The sequence below is a fragment of the Myxine glutinosa genome, chromosome 10 (assembly GCF_964187855.1).
Source record: "Myxine glutinosa chromosome 10, kmMyxGlut1.1, whole genome shotgun sequence".
NCBI lineage: Eukaryota > Metazoa > Chordata > Myxini > Myxiniformes > Myxinidae > Myxine > Myxine glutinosa.
Genome location: NC_136270.1, coordinates 11,154,149 through 11,175,670, shown reverse-complemented (window position 1 = coordinate 11,175,670; position 21,522 = coordinate 11,154,149). Strand labels below are relative to the sequence as shown.

Below are 21,522 nucleotides of genomic sequence, written 5' to 3'. Positions count from 1 at the left end.
TGATAATCTGTGCAAAGATGAAAAACAATATTTCTTAAGACTATGAAGCTGTTTTTCCAGACACCGTGGAATGTCAGGGCTCCTTTTCTCCAAGGAGCTTATCTCTTATGACCCGTGAGATGCTAACAGATGTGGATTTGGCGCCACGCTGTCCCAACTTCCTCGGCCTCTGTTTTCCATCTTCCCTACTTCTTGCTACTTCGGAGGCAGCCCAACCCTGTTGTCTTTGTTCTCAAAATACAATAAAAGAGAAAAAGTTAACGAAGACAGCAGAAGAGGTTCGCTTGGGTGTTATGCTGTGTCTCTTGGCTGTGTAACTTGATGTATTTTGGTGCCGGCTATCATTGCATTTACTTGTTGTACCAACTGACTCTTCTCCTGAATAATAAATCTTCAATAATCATTGCTGGTGTGTGTGCAGACATTTGATCTGTGTACACTTTCCACAACAGATCAATCACAGCATCCCTCACAAAGATAGGCAGCAGCACACACCAAATATGATCTTTCACCCCAAAGATACAATGGACAACAAGAAAGAGCAATCACAGATTGCAGATCCTCACCAGGATGTTTTTTAGTGGTTTTTAAGGCTTTTGTGTTAAAACAAATATGGCGGCCGAACCACGTGACTGATGACGTCATTATATATATTTTTTCTTCACCAATTTATACTTATATGCCGCTCAAGAAATTTCATCTTGTTAGGATGAAGTTTTGTACTCGTCGAATTATGACGTCATAATGGAGGCACCTATGACATCATCATTAACATGTGTCATTGCCCATGGGGAGTTCTTTACAATGAGCAATGTCTCAATTTTTTTTATGCAGCGCTTTCGGAGATATAGAGGTGCAAAGTTTTCGGGTTTTCCAAGATGGTGCCCGCACAACGTAACCCCGTTCAATGTACAACGTACAACATAACCGTACAACGTAACCGATGACATCATAATTATCCTTAAAAATCATACAGAAGGAGGTGCACCTATGGTGAAAATTTCCTGTCAATCAGACCAACGGTTGCAGAGAAAATCATATTTATTCTGTGCGGACAAGCAGACAAACAAACAAACAAGAAATATGTCGTGCATAGCACAATACTTGCGAAATCCATAAAATAAGTTGTTGGCCTATGATGACCTCAAAAATAATTGGTGGTTGAATTCAGTGACCTGGGATGCAAATCCTCTTAAAATTTCAAGTCAATCAGATGAAAATTCAGGATTTTAGAAAGTTGGCCTATGTTGACCTTTTGGCCTACATTGACCTCAAAAATATTTGGTGGTTGAATTCAGCGTCCAGATATGCAAATCCATGTAAATTTTCAAGTCAATCAGATGAAAATTGAGGATTTTAGAAATCTGGCCTATGTGACCCTTTGGCCTATGTTGACCTCAAAAATAGTTGGGGGTTGAATTCAGTGACCAGCTATGCAAATCCTCTTCACATTTCAAGTCAAGCGGATAAAAATTGAGGATTTTAGAAATTAGATAAAAGTGGTTGACCATTGGCCTACATTGACCTTTTGACTTTTTGACCCCAAAAATAAATAGGATTTTGTCGGACCACGAACTCTACCATTTAGTGAAGTTTCGTGAAGATCGGCTTAAAATTGTGACCTGCAGGCAAGTATAAGTGAGTTGACAGACAAACACACAAATGAAAAATCACTCATAGAGCGACACTTGTCAAAACAGAACAAAGTAGAATGGCACTCATGGAGCATCCTTTTGACCTCAAAAAGAATTAGTGGTTGAATTCAGTGACCTGATATGCAAATCGTCTTCAAAGTTTAAGTTAATCGGTTTAAAATTGGCAATTTTAGAAATCTGGCCTATGTTGACCTTTTGGCCTATGTTGACCTAAGAAATAGTTGGTGTTTGGTTTCAGTAAGCTGATATGAAAATCCCTTTCAAACTTCAAGTCAATTGGATGAAAATTGAGGATTTTAGAAATTCGAAAAAAGTGGTTGACCTTTGGCCTATGTTGACCTTATGACCTATGTTGATCTCAAAAATAGTTAGAGGTTGAATCAAGTTTGCTGATATGTAAATCCCATTCAAATTTCAAGTGAATCGGATGAAAATTGAGGATTTTAGAAATTTGAAATTGTTGTTGTTGACCTTTGGCCTATGTTGACCTTTGGCCTATGTTGAGCCTTTGGCCTATGCTGATCTCAAAAATAGTTGTTGGTTGAATTCAGTTAGTCGAATTGTAAATCCTTTTCAAATTTCAATTCAATTGGATGAAAATTGAGGATTTTAGAAATTTGAAATTGTTGACCGTTGGCACCAAAGTCTGCAAGTTATACTTTCAACTCCCTGCATTCGGTTGAAATATATATGTATAAAAAAATATATATATATATATATATTGTTGCGGGTTCGCCGCCGGCCTTCTCCCCTTACCAAGGGGGGATTAGTCCCCTTGTCTTTGAATGACCAGGCACGACCCGAGGCCTATGACGTCCCTTCCGGACAGCGCGAAATAGGGTATCAGGACCAAATTCGCTATTACCTAAATACTCGCGCTGCCCTGAAGCGATGAGACAAGCCTCGCACGAACCACGTGTGTTGACACGCCGAGCGGTTGCGTACACGCGATCTGCGCCATTTAGATGGTGGAACCCGATTCAAGCGGTTTTCTTCATACCACGCTTAGCCAATGGAGAAATCACGGGTACAATCGAATCAGAAAGGAAGAACAGGTTTATTTACACTATACACAATGATTCAAGAGCAGAGACACAGAGCAAATCCTTAAAAACAGTCTTACTTAATACCCAAGGACACTGGCCCGTCTCACACACACACTCACACCGGGATTGCAGATGGCAGGACGATGTTCACCAGCGCGTCCAGGGATGGCTCTCGTGCAGTTCTCTCCGGTCCCCGGCACGTCCTTTGGAGATGGAAGTAGGTAAAGGCAGGAGCTCTCCGCGTGTCGTCTAAATGGAGCGAGTTATCACGGGGCGAATTGGTAGGGAGCGGACTTTGACGCGGCTGGCGGTTATCCACTTCCAGCTATGGCCGTGCTTACTCGCGTGGGTGAAAAGCGCAATATGCGTTACCGGCGCGTCTGGCTGCGCCCGCGTACTTGGTACAGTTCAACGCCTCTTCTTCTCTCTCTCTGCGCAAGTCCTTAAACAACGCGCGTATCCTCCGCAAGTTCTCAAAACAACGCGCTTATCTTGCGAGTCCGAATCCTTTCGCCACCGCCGTCCAAGTCCTCGTCCTGCTGGTAAGTCCTCTATCACACTAAGTCCTGTCGAGGGCTTTGCGCAGCGACTTATATAGGCACGCCCCGCAAACCTTCTCGAACTCACCAGACGCGCCTCACCACGCCCTCTCACGCCATGCCGCTAGAGCCCTGATTGGCTGGTGGCTCTTACCGTCATCGCCTTCTGCCGCTCCCGATCTCAACGTCGCCCCCACCCTACCTCGTGGCCTACCTCGTGTTACTCGACTAGTGGGCAGCCAATGCTTAACAAACTGGATCGAGGCTACGGTGGCTGGGAAATCGGTGGCAAGTAGAGCCTATTTTCCTGTCTTTACACAACGCAGGTACTAAGAGGGGAAATGGCATATATCTTACACATACTAAGACATAACTATTCTACAAATGGGCCTTTATGTTGTTCGTGTGACTAACTATGGGGGCAACACTTTAACCTTTAATGACTTAAATGTGCCAATCTCAAAACCGTAGCAATATATATATATATATATATATACTGAAACGCAAAAGAAACTTACCACCTTTGAAACCTTTAAATATCAACAATAACACTGCGTGTAGTAAATGTGTGAACTTATTTGTGGACAATAGTGTCCTCACTGTCAGACAAAACGGTCACGGATGGTCACTTGAACCTTCAATGGTCACTTCATAGCACAGCTGTTGAACAGCCGTTTTGACCGTCAGTGATTAGCCAAGGGGTACGGGATGATTTTAATGAGCTGCACGTGATGTCTTGATGTTGGCTTTAAAAAGGCCAGTGCAAAATGGGCATTTTGACCGAAAAATTTGACCATTTTGACCAACTTCAAAAAGACCGAAAACGCAAAAGAAACTTACCACCTTTGAAACCTTTAAATACCCAGAACTGAGACCTGAGACCACCCAGAACTGAGAACCTTTCAGCATGACAACGCTCGTCCCCATGCTGCTCGCTTTACCACTGCATTTCTCCAAGGCGAGAACATCAACACCATGCAGTGGCCTGCACTCTCCCCTGACCTGAATCCCATGGAGCACCTGTGGGATGAGCTTGGGAGACACGTAGTTGGCAGGGCCAGGACATGGGCAGAGCTGCTTCAGACATTGAGGACTGAGTGGGACAGAATCCAGCAGCAATCCATCCAAAGACTGGTAGGCAGTATACGCCGACGATGCACTGCCTGTATCCAAAACAATGGTGGCCACACACGCTATTGAAAGGGGACTGACATTACACCCTGTGCTGTTCTGTACTGTAGAACAAACTGATGAGATGGTGTATCTTGGTCAAAAACTTGACATGTCATCAATAAAATGCCAATGTTTCAATTAGCAATTGTTGGTTTGTTTTATTTTGAACTGTTACAATTTTATTACATTTCAAGCAAGTGGTAAGTTTCTTTTGCGTTTTCGGTCTTTTTGAAGTTGGTCAAAATGGTCAAAATGGTCAAATTTTTCGGTCAAAATGCCCATTTTGCACTGGCCTTTTTAAAGCCAATATCAAGACATGACGTGCAGCTCATTAAAATCATCCCGTACCCCTTGGCTAATCACTGACAGTCAAAACGGCTGTTCAACAGCTGTGCTATGAAGTGACCATTGAAGGTTCAAGTGACCATCCGTGACCATTTTGTCTGACAGTGAGGACACTATTGTCCACAAATAAGTTCACACATTTACTACACGCAGTGTTATTGTTGATATTTAAAGGTTTCAAAGGTGGTCAGTTTCTTTTGCGTTTTCGGTCTTTTTGAAGTTGGTCGAAATGGTCAAATTTTTCGGTCAAAATGCCCATTTTGCATTGGCCTTTTTAAAGCCAATATCAAGACATCACGTGCAGCTCATTAAAATCATCCCGTACCCCTTGGCTAATCACTGACAGTCAAAACGGCTGTTCAACAGCTGTGCTATGAAGTGACCATTGAAGGTTCAAGTGACCATCCGTGACCGTTTTGTCTGACAGTGAGGACACTATTGTCCACAAATAAGTTCACACATTTACTACACGCAGTGTTATTGTTGATATTTAAAGGTTTCAAAGGTGGTAAGTTTCTTTTGCGTTTCAGTATATATATATATATATATACATATTGTTGCGGAGCCCGGGTTCGTCGACGTACTAAAGGGGGTTTAGGCCCTGCTCCCCCACGACCTCCGGGTTCACTGAGGCCGCCAACCACAACTACTAAACTCGTGGTCGACGGATTGCCAGGCAACTCCAGCCGCCGAGTCCACAGCCGTGCGTGGAAGGGTTAACGGTCACAACCCGAATACCTTTGGACACACGCAGCTGTGAGAACGGGGACTGAACCCCGCACGAGTCACACTGATTCCTGACGCCCGAGCGGTTGTGCGTCGCGTGACCCGTGCCGTTACAATATCGAACCCGATCGAGCGGTTTTAATTCGGGCGATGCTAGGTCAATATATGGGAAAGGACAATGATGGCCAGGTTGGAAGTACCAAACACAGTATTTATTCACAGTATGTACAGAACACAGACAAAGCAAAGAATCTTAGCAGCCTTACCTACGTTCCCAGACAAGGGCCCTCATTAGTTCGGGGAAGGGGGGGGGGGGGGGGGGGGAGGGTAATGCGCAGGGAAACGCAGCCACTTTGTGCAGCTCGCCTGGATGGGCTCGGTCGTGCGGCTCGTGCGAATGGGCTTGGTGGACGAAAGCCCCAGGAATCGCTCCAACCCAAGGCACCAACAGCCGGAGATGATCGCGGCAGGGACGAAGATCAATGACGTACACGTACCAGGAGCAGGAACCAGAGGAGCATTCAGTATAGCAGGAGCCCAGCAAGAGACAGAGAGTGTATGTGTTCTGGGCCGGGTTTTTATAACCCCCCCGAACCCCATCCCGAATCTCCCATGGGTCTCAATTGGCCGTCAGGGGTCACGTGACGCGACAGCCCCTCATTGGCCACCCTCGGCCACTCCCTTTAGCTCCCATTCGTTGCTCACTGCTCCTCCTCCCAGGAATGTCTCATTCCTCCTTCAGGGAAGGTTTTATTCCTCCTTTGGGCCTGCAGGGCCTAGTCTACTCCCATGACGAGGCACTTTAGGCTTCAACGCTGCCTACAGTCACCCTGCCTGACTCCACGCATACTTGATCTTTATTACTAAACAATGGAAAGGGCCTATGCTTTACATTTAATAAGAAATAACTAACTATAGGAGGCTACATGTTGTGGTGTAACTAACTATAGGGGGGTTGCCTTTATTCACAAAACTGCAACACTACCCCCCTCTCCGACCAGACTCGGCCCGAGTCGACCTTAGGTGGAGCGACCGGTAGAGTCGGCATTCAAAGTTTACATTTACCATTAGTGTGACACATAGATGTAATTCCCCTAACATTTAACTCTAACCCCATGTGTGCGACATCATTTACACTAGATATGTCCCTCCTAATGCATTGAGCAGCTAACTAACAGACTCACACCCACAACTGTTCACGTATTTCCGGAATTTTTAAACTAAACACATAATCGGTGGGCAACATTCTTACATTCACATTTACATTTTAAAAACTTTAACCTTTATTTACAAAAACTACAACCCTGGACCTGGACTTGAGGTAAGAAGGAATGGAGAAAGGAAATGGAGGCACTTGCTGCTTGAGTTATCTTGCGGCTTATTGTCTTGAGAGGTTTCCAAACAAAAACCGGCTGCCCTGGACCGGCATACAGGCCATTTGAAGGAAAGGGTCATCTAAATTTTCACCTCATCAAAATTGAGCCGTTTCTTTGGTGAACAGGGCCACTGACACGTGGTCCAAAGGTGGGTTTCAATGCCACGCAAAAGGTCATCCAAAGGTTCGCCAGAATGCCACCCAACAGGTGGTCCATGGTGCAAGATGATGGAGCAGCCAAAAGCTACCACAGCAGAGGTGCGGGGCCACAAGGCTCGTGGTCCATAAGGTGATGGATGGATGGATGTTTGGCAGCAAGATGCTATGACAGGTGAGTCTCCATAGTGGTCCTGGGCGGGGAGGAAGACAAAGCGCAACGAGCAGAAGGAAGGCAGCAGTGGCACACGAAAAACAAGGTAACCAGGTATCACCATACCTGGTGCGGTGAGAGGAACGCGGCAGAGTGAGCGGAGTAAGCTCGGCCCTAACCGATCGCACCCCCCACCGTTGACTACACTACCCTAGCCCTCCTTGTATTTACAATTCGTCTCTACGTCTTGTCTCCCATGTCCCCCTCTAACACCAAATTCGTCCCCAAATCCCTCCAGCTTCTCCCAGGAAGGAAGGGATGTAATAAAACAATGTTCCACTCACGTCATGATGCATCTCACTTACCAAACAGCTTACAGAGCCTCACGGTGCAAAATTCGTCCTCTGTGGTGGATGGTTGTGGATGGTGCGAAGGGGTCTCACATCCTAACTACACTAACAATATTACTCATTTAAACTCCCCGGGGTCGTACCCTGCCAGTAGGCCTCTTTAAACTAAGCGGTTCTAAGAACACGAATTCCCATTGCCCACACTGTGGTGCCCTCCTGAATTTGGGTCTCACCCCACAAATTTTCTACCTGTGCCCTCGCACAATTTCGGGGCTGGGTCGTGTGGCTCTTCCAGCAGGTCTACCTACCTGCGCCCCTCCGTTCACTGGAGCCGCCTCCTGAGCTTTCCTGCTCCTTACACTACCCTATCTGGGGAAGGCCCTCCCTGGCGCTTACCCCCTGATGCCCACCTTGGCATTGGGCAACCCGGGTCCTTCCTCTGGATCCTCGGGACCCACTGTTACGTGGTCCTCCCAGTGACTACCTGGTCTCGGTGACCCCCGGACCGTGAGAGGAACTCCGCCAGAAAGATTTATTATGTATGCGCTTTCGTAACGCAATCAATATGAATTCCAACCAAGAAAAAACCCCACACCAAGGATCCGGAATAATCAATGATATATTCCCCGAGCAATCAACCATCAACAATCAACAATCCACAATCAACAATCAATCCCCGAGATGATTAAGATGGCCATCTTACATACGTGTGTCCCCTTTCCCCACTCCCGACCCCTTAGGTACTCACGACCCCTTTGGTCTCTGTCCCTCACAATGTCTCTGGGCCCCTCCTGACCAAGATGATGGTCGGCTTCGCCGCACACGGGCGGTTGAACGAACCCCGGGCGGACGTGCTTCCACCGGGCACGTACCGCACCGGGAACCACGGCTGCAGCACACCCCTCCTGGCCAAGCGAAGCGGGCAAAGCAAGCGCCGCTTGCAACGCGCGCGAGGCCCCAAAGTGCGACCCGTACGCGTCCTTGTAGACGGTGCGGCGAACTGTGCCGGACGCTGGGTCCGTGCACGGACCCACGGCAACTTGACGTGTCAAAAGGGTAGTTACACGTCCCGGTAACTCCTCTCGCCAGACGGGCTTGGGAACGCAGCTTTTCCACGCTGCTCAATGTCGATCCCCACTCTCCTCGGAGCTGGGCGAGGAAGAACAAGAATCGTCGCTTCTCCCGGACCTCGTGTCTTTTTTCTTCCGTTTCCGGTCTCCTTTTTCCCAGAAGGGCTCCTGACCCTTTAATCACAACAACCCTTAATCGACTACACATTGATAAGCAAGGACCTGAATAGTAATTCACATACATTCACATAAATATGTAACACTCCCCCCCTTCAAGAAAGAAAGTTTGAACCCAGCGAAAACTTTCTTTGCCGGCCAACTTGGATAAACAAACCAGATAACTCACCCCCCCCCCCAACTCATCAGTTCCCCCCGGGCACAGTCATCACTTAAAAATAAAGCAACAAAATTTCACACCATCCCCGAGATTAATTCCCTCTGCACCAAGCGTCAACCACTTCTAGTTTCTCTTGACTGACGGTTAAGAGGTGGTGACCAAAGCCCCCAAATTTAAACCTCTCTATAGCACTTTTTCGGGAGGCCCAGCGGAGTATTCCCTACATGGACGCCTTAAGGAATGTGGAGTTCACGGTTAGTCCGGGGAGGAAAGTTCATTACATGGACGCCTTTAAGAACGGGGAGTTCACGGTTAGTCCGTGCAGGAAAGTTCACGACCTGGACGCCTTTAAGAACGTGGCGTTCACGGTTAGTCCGTGTAGGAGCCCCGGCTCGGCGGCTCCCCCGTATATATAGTGCTTCAACTTCTCCAGACTCCTAACAGTTACGGTGGGACCACTTGTCCCAGCCGTTACCTGACTGGCGGTCTCCTTCTCGGCCAGTGCTCTGACATTCATTTTTTCGGGAGGTGCCGTAACTCTGGGAGCCTCCATATTAATATCGGCTGCTGCCAACCCCAAAACTACTGCCAAGTTGTCCTCTTCTGTAGACCTCTCGACGCCTACGAAATGCCTTCCCTACTGTTATGGTCCGACCCTCCAAATCCTTACATTCCAATTCTTCTCTGCCTCCCTGGCGTCTCTTGTGCTTGCAAACGTGACAAAGCCGAACCCTCTTGACCGTTGCGTTTCCCTGTCTTTTACCACCCGCACTTCCACCAGCGGCCCATATCTGTTGAAGACAGAGGTCAGAACTTCTTCCTCTGTGTTGAAGTTCAGTCCCCCTACAAATAACTTGGAACTTTTGTCGCCATCCCGAGCTGGTGGGGTGTTATTTTCCCTGCTGTGCTCTTTACCAACCCTCGGGTTACCATAAATTTGCCCCCCGGCCAAATCATTCCCAATAATCACAGATACTCCCTCTACAGGAAGCGTGGCTTGTAAACCGATGGTGACCGGTCCTGACACCAAATCGGATTCCAAATGGATGACATGAAGTGGGGCACTAACACAGCCACCGATCCCTTGTAACCGAACACTATCACGCGTTGCGGTACTCTTTGACAATGGCAAAATGCCTTCAAGCATTAAGGATTGATGGGCTCCTGTGTCCCTCAAAACCCTAACCGGTCTTGGATTAGTCAAGTCTCCCTTGAGTGAGACCAACCCCTCATAAATAAATGGTCGGTAACTCTTCTGTGGGCGATTTCTTACGCTTGCCATCGCATTCGGAGTGGTAATAGTCGGACTCTGCTCTGGGTCTTCCCTTTTCATGCGGTAACAACTGGACATCAAGTGTCCAGGTTTCTTGCAAAAAGCGCAAGTAGGCCCGGAGGAAAAACTCGTGGTCTGCCTCGGGCCCCCCGAAATATAAGTTTGTCTTGGGCCCGCAGCCCTCTGATTTCGAACAGGTGGGGTATCCGCGTTGTCCCCATAATCCTCTCGAGGCCGCCGCCATGTATTGTCGTTCTCCGCACCTGCTGTTCCCCACCTCCCCTGCGGAGATCTAGGCGAGGAGTTAGGTTCGTGGACCCCTATCCGGTGTGTTAAGGCATAATCATCTGCCATGGTGGCTGCGTCCCACAACTTCGGTACTTTCTTTTCCTGCAGGTACACTTTGATGTCCTCGTGGACACACTGTTGAAATTCCTCCACCAGGATCAAGTCACGCAATGTTTCGAAGTCTTTCCCGACTCCTTTTGACTCACACCACCGATCAAACATGTTTTCTTTCACTCTGGCAAACTCCACATGGGTCTCACTCTCCCTCTTCCTGGCATTCCTGAATTTTTGCCGGTAAGCTTCCGGAACCAACTCATAGGCTTTGAGGATGTGCTTCTTCAATACCTCATAATCTGCACATTGGTCCATTGGTAGCGCCGAATAAATCTCTTGAGCTTTTCCCACCAGCACACTTTGTACTAGTATGGTCCAGGCCTCCTCCGGCCAGTTTAACTGTCGAGCCACTTTCTCAAAGTGCGGAAAAAATTTAGCGACCTCCTTTTCACTGAAGGGTGGAACCAGCCTCACATGTCTGTCCACATCCCAGGTGTTCTGGCTAGGTGTCGACCCCGTCAGCAAGGGTGGTACCTCTCCCCGTTCTCTCATTAACTCCAGCTCCTTGAATTTAATTTCTTGCTGAAGCGCCATGTCACGTTCCTTCAATTCCCTTTCCGCTTTTCTCTCCTCTGCTTCGAGTTCCCTTGCAGCTCTCCTCTGCTTCTGCTTTCCTTTCCTCTGTTTTCATCCTTTCTAACCTTTCCTGGAGTTCTCGTTCCACTCTCCTTTCTTCTTCTGCTCTTTCCTTTTCTGCTCTTTCCTTTTCTGCTTTCCTTTCTTCTTCTGCTAACCTTTCCTGGAGTTCTCGTTCCACTCTCCTTTCCTCTGCTTGTTTCTCTTCTCTCCTCTCTTCTGCTTTCCTTTCTTCTTCTTTTAACCTTTCCTGGAGTTCTCATTCCACTCTCCTTTCCTCTGCTTGTTTCTCTTCTCTCCTCTCTTCTGCTTTCCTTTCTTCTTCTTTTAACCTTTCCTGGAGTTCTCGTTCCACTCTCCTTTCCTCTGCTTGTTTCTCTTCTCTCCTCTCTTCTGCTTTCCTTTCTTCTTCTTTGATCCGTTCCTGGCTCCGTAATTGCAACTCCAGTTTCCGGAGCTCAACGTCTTCTGGTTCTTCGGGTAGCCACTGCCAGGCTAACTCGTCCCATGTTCCTAATCCCACCATAGATTGTATCACCGTGGTCTGCAACTCTGCCTTCCTCACATTAGTTCGGACCTCCAAGTTAAAATGTTTGGCCAATTTCAAGAGGTCCGACTTTAGTAACGCTCGGAACTGTGCCTCACTCGGTGTTACCGCAAAGTTCTGTGCCACAAACGCCATGGTGACTATCGTTAACACCTGTTAACCTTCACCCAAGACTTTACCCCAATTTCCCCAAAAATTTACCAATTAATACTTAATTAATAAATTTTAATTAATAAAAATATTATTTTATTATTTTATACAATTTTAGATCCCGGACGTAGACCCAATTGCGAATCCGCAAATCGTAATTTGGACGAGCCCCCAATTCTGTTGCGTGGTCCTCCCAGTGACTACCTGGTCTCGGTGACCCCCGGACCGTGAGAGGAACTCCGCCAGAAAGATTTATTATGTATGCGCTTTCGTAACGCAATCAATATGAATTCCAACCAAGAAAAAACCCCACACCAAGGATCCGGAATAATCAATGATATATTCCCCGAGCAATCAACCATCAACAATCCACAATCAACAATCAATCCCCGAGATGATTAAGATGGCCATCTTACATACGTGTGTCCCCTTTCCCCACTCCCGACCACTTGGGTACTCACGGCCCCTTTGGTCTCTGTCCCTCACAATGTCTCTGGGCCCCTCCTGACCAAGATGATGGTCGGCTTCGCCGCACACGGGCGGTTGAACGAACCCCGGGCGGACGTGCTTCCACCGGGCACGTACCGTACCGGGAACCACGGCTGCAGCACACCCCTCCTGGCCAAGCGAAGCGGGCAAAGCAAGCGACGCTTGCAACGCGCGCGAGGCCCCAAAGTGCGACCCGTACGCGTCCTTGTAGACGGTGCGGCGAACTGTGCCGGACGCTGGGTCCGTGCACGGACCCACGGCAACTTGACGTGTCAAAAGGGTAGTTACACGTCCCGGTAACTCCTCTCACCAGACGGGCTTGGGAACGCAGCTTTTCCACGCTGCTCAATGTCGATCCCCACTCTCCTCGGAGCTGGGCGAGGAAGAACAAGAATCGTCGCTTCTCCCGGACCTCGTGTCTTTTTTCTTCCGTTTCCGGTCTCCTTTTTCCCAGAAGGGCTCCTGACCCTTTAATCACAACAACCCTTAATCGACTACACATTGATAAGCAAGGACCTGAATAGTAATTCACATACATTCACATAAATATGTAACACCCACTCACATGCTAACCTAACTGGCTCCTTGAGCCTACCTGCGGCCTTACCTGGCCGACGAGCTACCAGTGACGGAGTGCCCCAATAACTATGACTATTAAGAAGCCACATACCCAGCCATTTCACTGCCTCATGCACCTCACAAAACACTACCTATATGCAATCAGCACACAGGTGTCAATAGCCATGCAATTTACCTGCATCCTCTACCTAACTTTAAACTACCCCGCCGGGCCTCCGTGAATGGGTTCCACTCCCCCCCCCCCCCATTCAATCCTTCGCACCATGCATTCCACACCATTCATTCCACACCAATTATTTGCACACCACAACACAATTCCATTTACACTCACACACACAGCATCATCTACCTAACTAATTTCCCCGATAACTCGTGCTTCCTTCATCATGCCTTTAAACTATGCACACCCTTTTTGTTAGCAACCACTAAACTCTCTATGTCCCCACTACTGTTCATGGTCACTACTTAACTCTCAATCCCTATGCTCTCTCTAAATCCCTAATCATTATCCTAGCCCTCCCTCGGCTAGTTTTGGTGCCCCATGGAGGCAACCATTGCTGGCCCCTCCATGGGCCTAACACTGCCATCCCCCTAAACTAGTGCTCATGGGCCCTCCTCACCGTGTGAGGAATGGTCACACTACCATTCCTCCACGTGGGGTACAAAACTCCCCCAGTCCTCTAAACTATGAGCCCCCTTCCATGGAGGTACGTGGTCGTGGCTCGGCCTCCAAGGGCTGAGCGATCCATGCGGGTGGTTGGTCACCTGTATGGGGTGATATCCGGCCGGCATTGACGATCCCAGGGGGATGGGGGGGGGGGGAATTGGTGGGCCCAGGTGCCGGGGTCCATCCTGCGTGGGTCCCTGTGGTCCCACGCACGATGACCCAACCGGCCACGGTTACAAAACCTCACTTGGTAAGGTGCGTTTGTCCGAAACTCCGAATTTCCCCTCGAACCCCGCCGATCGCTCTTGCCGTGGTACAGCGCCAACAATACCGTGCGGGTGCCGGAGGTACGAATCGTGCACGCCGGTCCTTGTGAGACTGACGCAGCACCGATTCCCTCCGGTCCCCACGGCGCACCATTCATCGGGGGCTCGCGTACTCTATTCGTCCCTCTGATCCCTACCCCGGTCGGCGTCGATGCCTGAGCCTGATTGCCCCTCGCACTCCATTTTGTACCTGCACACACCGGTGTGCACACTCTCTCCACACACTCCGTAATCACACACACCGGTGGGCACACTCTCTCCACACACTCCGTACCATTCGTAACCCTCACAATGGGCCCTTCACGAACTCCCGGGTCTATCCTTTCCCCCAAGCTCGCAGAGCACCCACTCGCACCAAACACATTTCCGAAATCATCGCCACTCACCTCGGGGCTCCCCTTCCCCCGCTTCTCTTCCAGTACCTGCAAACTTTTCATTTGGTCAGCAAGCATTTCATCCCGGTGCGAACACCAACCTTGCACATATTCCATCACTTCCTCCTGTAATTCATTCCCCGTCTCACTTTGTCTCTTTTCAATATTACTTCCATCGGTTTCCACCCTCTCCATTTTTTCCTTAACTCCCATTATCTCCCAATGTGCCTCCGAAATCTCCTCTTCTAATGTTACCTTGGTTGTCTCTATTTGCATCCTAATTTCTCGTTCCTTCGTTCCCATCATCTCTATTACGTCATCCACCCTCTTTGTCAGTCCCGCGTGCACCATTTTACACTTCCTCTTGGTTGCTACAACTTCCCACTTTAATTCTTTTTGCGCCACCTTCAACCCCCCGATTACATTACCATTTCTCTCTACCTGTTCCCTTAACTCCTGCTGTCCCACCGTCAGTTTCTCTACTTCCCGTGCCAGTCCTTCAATACCCCCTTGTAGTTCAGCTGTACTCCGTTTTAACTCCCTCTCCATGCGTTCCTCGCACCGCCTCACCTCGTTGCCTACCCCTGCCACCTCATCACGTACCACCGTGACCTCCTCGCTCATCTTACGCCCAATTTCCTCTCCCATGGTGTCCATCCAATGACTCATTTTATCCATTCGATCACCCATCTTTTTCATGTCACACCTTGATTCGTCCCTATGCACCTCAAAGCATGCTCTGATTTGGCCATTAATAGGCCCATATCCGTCGGCACCGCGGGCTCAATCCGTCCGGCCGGCACCGGGTGCGAATCAACGCCATTTTCACCTCCTCCTGCTGCACCCTCATTAACTCCCTCATCCAATTGTTCATGCTGGTCCTGGGTCATTAATTCTTCCACATCATTTACACTTTCTATACCCACCGGTACCTGGTCATCTTGGCCCGCCATCGCCCGAATTCAATTAAAAAAAAAAAAATTGTTTTAAACTAAATTTTAATCACGCTCGTAATTTTGAGTACGTGAAGCACACTCCAGGTCCGAATCCCACTCCTGACACCAATTTTGTTGCGAATCCCGGGTTCCTCGACGTACTAAGGGGGGTTTAAGCCATGCTGCCCCTCAAAATCCGGGACCACTGAGGCCGCCAACCACAACTACTAAACTCATGGTCGACGGATTGCTAGGCAACTCCAGCCGCCGAGCCCAAAGCCGCACGTGGAAGGGTTAATGGTCACAACCCGAATACCTTCGGACACACGCAGCTGTGAGAACGGGGACTGAACCCACACGAGTCACACCGATTCCTGACGCCCGAGCGGTTGTGCATCGCATGACCCTTGCCGTTACAATATCGAACCCGATCGAGCGGTTTTAATTCGGGCAATGCTTGGTCAATAGATGGGAAAGGACAATGACGGCCAGGTTGGAAGTACCAAACACAGTATTTATTCACAGTATGTACAGAACACGGACAAAGCGAATAATCTTAACAGCCTTACCTACGTTCCCAGACAAGGGCCCTCATTAGTTTGGGGAAGGGGGGGGGGAAGAGGGTAATGCACAGGGAAACGCAGCCGCTTCGTGCAGCTCGCCCAGATGGGCTCAGTCGTGCGGCTCGTGTGAATGGGCATGGTGGACGAAAGCCCCAGGAATCGCTCCAACCCAAGGCACCAACAGCCGGAGATGATCGCGACAGGGGAGATCAATGACGTACACGTACCAGGAGCAGGAACCAGAGGAGTGTTCAGTATAGCAGGAGCCCAGCGAGAGAGAGAGAGAGTGTGTGTGTTCTGGGCTGGGTTTTTATAAGCCCCCGAACCCCCTCCTGAATGTCCCATAGGTCTCAATTGGCTGCTGGGGGTCACGTGACATGACAGACCCTCATTGGCCACCCTCGGCCACTCCCTTTAGCTCCCATTGGTTGCTCACTGCTCCTCCTCCCAGGAATGTCTCATTCCTCCTTCAGGGAAGGTTTTATTCCTCCTTCGGGCCTGCAGGGACTAGTCTACTCCCATGGCGAGGCACTTTAGGCTTCAACGAGGCCTACAGTCATCCTGCCTGACAACGCATACTTGGTCTTTATTACTAAACACTGGAAAGGGCCTATGCTTTACATTTAATAAGAAATAACTAACTATAGGAGGCTACATGTTGTGGTTTAACTAACTATAGGGGGGTTGCCTTTATTCACAAAACTGCAACAATATATATCTCTAAAAATATAATTAACCCGCCTTCTATAAGATTCATATAAACCGGAATGCAGTATCGTTTAGATTCATCAAATAATTATTACTGAAACATTTCTATAATCACATCTAATATAAGTGTTCTTCTCATGAGCAATACATTGGAGATTGTTGCCTTCATGAGGATTTTGATAAGAAGAGACCAGAAAGGAGATTTGTCATTATAATGCATGTTATTTAACTATCTTAACAATTAAAAGGACGAGGGACAGATTTCAATTGAGATGTCGGCAACAACTTGCCTTCTCTTGAGGATAGACATCTCACGAACAAATGGAAGTTCAAAAAGAACTTCCACATTTCCTTGCACAGATTGTCAACATAAGTTTTATTCCCTTAAGTATTTCTAACCACAGCAAACACACAATTCTATATCCATAATGCAGATTACTCAAAGATTTATCACTAAGTATACGCTTCACCTTTATTGGCAATACGTGAGGATTTAAACAATTAGTGGGAAGATACCATCATTGGAGGTTTGTCATTACAACGCATGTTATTCAACTATCCTGGTAATTAATGGGGGTGTGGAACAACTTTCAATTGAGATGCCGTTGATGACATCTCACAAACATAGTCAGGTTCACTTTGTTTTTTCGTTGAAATTTTTTGGAGATAAGCAAAACTATACATTTTTGGAATATTCAGAGCATGAGAAATCCAAAAATTAATGTTGGCATTTGCATAGACACCTTTGCGAAAATGACACTCAGGACAGTGATGAAGATCTGTAAAAGCATATTCCTGAACGGTATAGACCTAGTAGATCCTGTGTATCGGACTTATAGTTCAATCTGATACTAACAAGGCTGCTTTCTTGCTTTATAAACCCATACCTATAACTTCAAAGGACTTGCAATACCATGTATTATGTAATACAGTTATATCACAAATATAAAGACAATGGTTTTCAATTACCTTTGCTTGTTGCTTTTCTATAATCCTGAGCACTATTTTGAGGCATTTATTGGATTCCTTGACCCAGAAAACATAGGATTAGCATATTTAATTAAGTTTCTAGGTTGATTAGAAGCCGAGATAGTGCAAAATATGTATTTTATGGCGGCCATTTTGAAAATCCAAAATGGCGGCCATGCAGGTGTCTGTGCAAATGCCAACATTGATTTTCGGATTCTCCATGCTCTGGTGATTCCAAAAATGTACAGGTTTGCTAATCTCCCAAAATTTTGAACGAAATTATATTTGTTAACATAGTGAACCTGACTAAACAGTTGGAAGTCCATCCAGACTTCCACACCAATTACGAACATGAAATGCTCCCAGGTCAGCCTTCAACATGCTGATGGACAGTTGGGAGGAGTCTTCTCCTTCTGTGGGTGGAAAGGAAATGTGCCATCACCACATTTCCCATCCACCCACAGAAGATGATATCCCTTCTACTCATGCTCGCCTTACTCAGTTCAACATGACGGAGTTGAATGGACAAGATACCTTGCTGTTATCATCTAAATTGGACAATGTCGTTTCCCTCATTGGGGTATTAAGCACACCTTATCCTAGCCACACATACTTGATACATGTTGAGAGTTCCAAAACTACATGTATACACCAGGTGCCTATGGCCTCAATCTAACTGCTGCTCTTCTTCCCCAAAAGCGTAACATTTTTATTGAGCATGACATAAATACGATTAATTATCATCAAACTGGAACACTATAAAATAATCAAGTGTTATTCAATTATAGAATAGCATCCACGATGCGGTGCAATGTAATGCAATCCAGCTACCAAATCTCCTTCCTCTCTCTTTCATTAAAAAAATCCTTTATACGTAGTTCTACAGCAGTGAATATATATATTTTTAACATTTCTGTGCACCCATCTCAAAGCACACTTCAGCATCTTTAAGTGATATTCAATGTAATATCATCGACTACTAAAGAACAGCAAAAGGAGTTTAATGATTTGTATTGAATGATGACTTGGCTGTCCAACGCAGACTTAGATCTGTGAGCTGTAATTTGTCATAAGCAAGAAAAGACTTTAATGGTAATTTGGATTTAATGGTCCACCTGTAGCGGTTACCTTATTCGCATGTCGCGGTTAACTTATTCGCATGTCGCGGTTAACTTATTCGCATGTGACGGTTACCTTATGTTTGGTCATAATCCACGTGCACGGGCCTGTGGGGCCTTTGGTTTGTTGGACGTGACGCACGCGCGGTTGTCGGAGCCACGCCCTCCGAAGAGGGTTGTGGCTTTATAAAAGCTGTATCACTTCCGTTCGCGTTAGAGAGTGCTGGAGATTTCTGTACGAATAAACGAGCTTCGAACCCTACGAAATGGCCTCTTCTTCTCGCCTTCCGCGACTCCTAAACTGGTGACCCCAGCTTCCCCCGAACGGATTCGGGGGCTGCAAACGAACACGGCAAGCGCGCCCTGACCAGGGAAGCCACCTAAACTGGTGACCCCGGCTTCTCCCGAACGGATGCGGGCGCGGTTTCGAACGCAGTTTCGATCGAACTGCCGGAGTTTCGGGAACGACGACCGGCCATGTGGTTCGCGCACCGCGCTTGGCTCCTCCTCTATGACCAGAGGGGCGAGCTTGCTCCAGGACCCTCCGAAGGAACGCAGTTACGAGATGTGGGTGGCACTGCTGCTCATCTCTTGCATGCGCACTGACGTTGGCGGCACGGCTGCTTCGTTACCTTCATGCGCACTGCTGCTCGTCACCTTCGCGCAACTACACTCTACAACTACAGCTACAGCTCGCGTGTAGAAAGCTGCAACTCGCGCAACTATTTCTCCGACTCTGCATCCTCGGGAGGCCTGCGAGGAACCTCGGCAGCCTACCCTCGGCCCGGCTCTGTTCCACCTGCGGCTCGGCTCCACCCACGGCCCGGCTCTGTTCCACCCGCGGCCCGGCTCTGTTCCACCCGTGGCCCGGCTGTTCCACCCGCGGCCCGGCTCTGTTCCACCCGCGGCCCGGCTCTATTCCACCCGCGGCCCGGCTCTGTTCCACCCGCGGCCCGGCTCTGTTCCACCCGTGGCCCGGCTCTGTTCCACCCGCGGCCCGGCTCTGTTCCACCCGCGGCCCGGCTCTGTTCCACCCGCGGCCCGGCTCTGTTCCACCCGCGGCCCGGCTCTGTTCCACCCGCGGCCCGGCTCTGTTCCACCCCTGGCCCGGCTCTGTTCCACCCGCGGCCCGGCTCTGTTCCACCCGCGGCTCGGTTCTGTTCCACCCGCGGCTCGGTTCGATTTCACCAGCAACCTCGGGAGGCCCGCGAGGAACCTCGGCAGCCTCCCCCGAGGACTTGCCCAGCCCCTCGGTCGGCTCAACCCCACGGCAGCGTTTTTTCACGCGTACCGAGGCCGAGCACTGCTCGAGCCTTCTCGGCACTGCCGAGCGCGCCTGCGAACTACGTACATGCCCGTGGAGTGCATTCTGGGGGGGGGCGCATGTAGCGGTTACCTTATTCGCATGTCGCGGTTAACTTATTCGCATGTCGCGGTTAACTTATTCGCATGTGACGGTTACCTTATGTTTGGTCATAATCCACGTGCACGGGCCTGTGGGGCCTTTGGTTTGTTGGACGTGACGCACGCGCGGTTGTCGGAGCCACGCCCTCCGAAGAGGGTTGTGGCTTTATAAAAGCTGTATCACTTGCGTTCGCGTTAGAGAGTGCTGGAGATTTCTGTACGAATAAACGAGCTTCAAACCCTACGAAATGGCCTCGTCTTCTCGCCTTCCGCGACTCCTAAACACCCCTGTAAATATACAGCTTTAATTGACAAATTAATCCGTTATAAGAGTAACTTACTAAGAATAAAGACAGATACATAAAAATTCTAAATATTGTATGAAAAACAAAATAGTGGCACAGCAGATGTGTGCTTATTATTACTAGCAACAGTAGCCGCCCTACGGGCAGGGGCTTCAATTGGGAAGCGCAAATGAAAAGGTCAAATATCAGAAATTGAAGGCTTTTTTATTTTAAACGATTCATATAAACATCAGTTGAATCACATCACATGCAAATCATCAAAATCTAAACAGTACATGGCTAAACAGTACATGGACACTCACGTACCACGTACGTCTCGCGTCTCGCTCGCTCTCATGTTGTCCCGATAATGATCCTTCCGCAGGTTCACCTACGGAAACCTTGTTACGACTTTTACTTCCTCTAGACAGTCAAGTTCGCTCATCTTTTCAGTGCACCGGCACGAGCCGAGAATGGCCCGTGCAGGGGCTGATCCGTGGATCTCATCAAACCGTCCGATCGGTAGTAGTGTGTACAAAGGGCAGGGACTTGATCAACGCGAGCTGCTGACTCGCGCTTACTGGGAATTCCTCGTTCGTGGGACACTGTCTCAAGCCCCAGTCCCCATCACGGTTGGGGCTCAGCGGTTTACCCGAGCCTGATGGCGAAGGGCAAGGTACATGCTGGCCCGTCCAGTGTAGCGCGCGTACGGCCCCGGACATCGAATGGCATTAAGCATTCATTAAACATTAAACGTTCATTAAATAATTACGAAACGAAAAACATTACGAAATTAGGTTCACACCGTCACAACATCGTCACAATGAGAACATCGTCACAATGAACGTTATGCGAACGCGAATGTTATGCGGGAGTCCAAACCTGAGAATGCTGGAGACCAAAGCTGAAATTGGGAAAACTAAATAGCCTATTTTACTCCCAGGGGTCCCAGGATTACCCACCCACAATATCTTTGCGATCGGTTCAGCAGTTTTTACGGTACCTTCGAACAGACAGACGGACATTTGGTGAATTATATTAAGATTACTAGATGCTCTGACGTAATGGCGGATGGATACACCGGGGGCGTGGTCGAGGGGACGAAGGGGGCGCGGAGCGATCGACTGCGCATGCGCACTGCTCTCCTCGCCATGGGAATATATAATACAGTACTGTAATGTACTATGGGGTGGGCTGAGTAAGGTAGAGGTCTTTCACTCAGAGTAGTTAAT

At 48.4% G+C, this 21,522-nt stretch overlaps 1 protein-coding gene across 1 annotated transcript in view; it reads right to left on the bottom strand.

Moving 5' to 3' along the window:
• The window catches only part of LOC137434247 (sodium bicarbonate cotransporter 3-like), a 218,013-nt gene that overhangs the window by 64,878 nt on the left and 131,613 nt on the right, over positions 1 to 21,522 (bottom strand). The window lies entirely within an intron of this gene.